Source organism: Fukomys damarensis, unplaced genomic scaffold, assembly GCF_012274545.1.
Source record: "Fukomys damarensis isolate Sample0158 unplaced genomic scaffold, DMR_v1.0_HiC HiC_scaffold_5, whole genome shotgun sequence".
Lineage (NCBI taxonomy): Eukaryota > Metazoa > Chordata > Mammalia > Rodentia > Bathyergidae > Fukomys > Fukomys damarensis.
Genome location: NW_022900917.1, coordinates 30,175,650 through 30,178,747, shown reverse-complemented (window position 1 = coordinate 30,178,747; position 3,098 = coordinate 30,175,650).

Below are 3,098 nucleotides of genomic sequence, written 5' to 3'. Positions count from 1 at the left end.
TATTCCAGGAAAAAGATTATGTCCTCATAGCATATGGTATGTTCTGTACTAGATTGCAAGCTCCATGGGGAAATTTCTATATTTTATGCATTGTCATTCATGAGATAAGAAGTATAAAATATATTTTACTAAGTAAAATCTGAAAGCAGCCTTTGTTAAAAAACAAAACTAAGCATGGGAAATAGAGGGTGATTATTAATATTTCATTGTATTTAAACTTTGTCACACTTCCTTTTTAATTCTCAGAGAAGACAGTACATGTGACACCAGAATTTTATTCCCACTTTTCCACAAATGCTAAGTTCACTGGCAATATTGGGACTTTGTCATTGAAGAAAGTTTTCCATTATAGCAAGCAAAGCTATTGAGAGATCTTGCTCTGTCTTTATTTCATAGAGAAATGCTTTCTTCCTAGCATAATGAAGAGCCATTCTAAGACCAAATGATTGTCAGCTTCAATTAACTGTACAAGGACAAAGCAGGTATCCCATCAGCTGCAATGTTTCTCCTCCCTGCACTATCTCACATCAGTTACTGAGTTCCCTTTGCTATTCTAATAACTGGGGTTCTGTACCAAAAGTAGCCATTTCAGCCCTGAACTACCCTCATTTCTCAACTGTAAGTTATGATGCAACTTTATTTATAATTCCTGTTTTCAATGTTATCTTTGTAACCTTTGTAATGGTGGAAACATTAGTTAACATAGATATCACGTTTATAAAAATATTTGTATTTGAATATATTACATAAGCAGGCTATTATGGATGAGAAATATTAAACATTTGTTGGTAGTAGAATGGTAGTTACAAAGCACTCCTAAGAAAATCAGTATGATCTAACACTATCAAATCACTTGTCCATCCAGTAATATTCAATTCTCTACATTAATCTCTGTTTACTCTTGAGCATTGAGCTCAGGTGCTCATTATATTATCGGTGCTTCATTGCACTTATAACTTTGGAGATGACAGTAACAGGCAGAAGGTTGTATAGTGAGTGCATCAGTTTCTTTTTTTTTTTTGGTACTGGGGATCGAACTCGGGTCCTTACACTTGCGAGGCAGGTAGCAGAACCACTGAGCTAAACCCCCAGCATCAGTTTCTCACCATGCCGCTGCTTTGTTGTAATATTAATCAGAACAATGAAAATAGTATGGCTATCAGGCCAAATTACGTTGTGGGGCCTGGTGTGAGATTTAACTTATTTGTGAATATATCTGCACATATGCATGTCTCACATATGCCCCACAGAAATATTGATAACTACCACACTTCCTGTTTCTTTTTAAATGCAGACCTTGGAATTATTCTTAATACTGATAATTCTCCCAGATATATATGAATAACATGAAGAAAGAAGTTTTTATTAGAAAAGAGGGCAAAAGATTTGGGGTAAGTATCCAGAAATAGTCATCATTATGGACATTATGATGTATTTTATGTTTTCTGTTTCAGAATTGGAAATGATTCATTCTAGATATCTAAGATCATTTCTGAAGTGACCACAAATATTCTAAACAAGTGGTGTAGAAAACATAAAATATCCAAGGGTTATAGAAGGCTGGTGTATATACTATATTTATCTGTTGATATTACAATTGTAAGGGAAATTGTTCTGTATTTTCTTCTATAAAATAGTATGTAAATGTTAATAATTTTACATTTTAGATAAACAAATGCATCTTATAATTCTAATATTCATATGTTTTAGAGAAAAAATTCTTTTCAAAAGAAAAATTGTTTTTAAGAGCTTTGATGTACCAACTCCCAAGGATGAATGTATTCACTGTGTCTTCCAAACATGTACTAATTTAAAAAAAAAACATATAAACAATCATAAGCAGGAGAGCTTTGAGTGAAGATAATTTATTTCAGCTGAATGTAGCCAAATGAATTACGTTCTCCTGTTTATTAGAGGAAAAAGCAAAGTAGGAGAATTTATTAAAATGTTAGAAACTAAGTCATCTCAAGGATAGCACATTTAAATCATGCTGGAATTAACCTGTTGTGATCTTATTAGTTTTTCTAATTAGCTAGGTTGATAGGGGTGTCTCCAAAACATTACAGATATTGGTATTATTTTAAGGCTATATTTGATATTCAGAAATGATGCTAAGCCCAAAGGACTCTTCAGTTACTTGGAAGATAAAAGCATTTAAATAGAGATATGTACTGACATATATGTATATGAGACATATACATATTTCAGAAATAGTTCCTTCAATTAAAACTCAACGCAGAAAAAGAGAATGAAGAATATAGTGTAAGCAGAAAACTGATTTATTCAACTACAATTTAGGGTACAATTAGTTAAAACTGCTAATTATGAATAAATAAAAAATTAAAGAAGATAAATAAATACCATTTCATTTCCAAGTTAGAAGAAGCTCATTTTTTAAAAAGCCAGAGTGGTAGGTGTTTGTTTTTAGACTCTGCAGCATTTATTCTATCTTTTCACCTTTGTTTTGTTTGCATCCTTATGCTACTATAGTACAGACTAAAAATGCACAGTTGGAACTGGTGAGGCAGAGCCAGCCCAGAGGGCACCTGGAGAGGGGTCCGTTTAGTCCACATAGTGCTTCATGAGTTAGTTAATTAGTTCCCCAATGAGAACAACACACAGGGAGACAATCATCTTATCTGCTTACCAGAACACGGAGAAAAAAAACACCTGTGGCAGGACCTTGTCCATACTGCACATGCGTGGTTGAGTTTGTTAAGTCCTTTGCTAACCGTGGCCCTTTATGAGCATGTCCCGGAGAGCGCAGTTGTAACTTTAAGTGCCCTCAGATACCCTCACATTCCCCAGGCTCTGAGTATAGGCCGAAGTGATACCCCACAATGTGTTTATACTTTGGCTGTAAACATTCTGTGTAGCTAGACATACTTTTTTTTTTCCGACTGCAAGTGCTTGTGACTTTGAATCTCTTTTCTGACTGTCCGCATTTGCCCTCGTATACACTTTGCCCTTTTAGATATACCAAGGATTCATCACCCTTTGAAGCTGCCCATCAGCAAGTGACTGCTAGATCTTTCATAATTTTCTAGCGAGTTTCATTACAAGATGCCTACATGAAAAACTGCTTGAACAGTGTACCT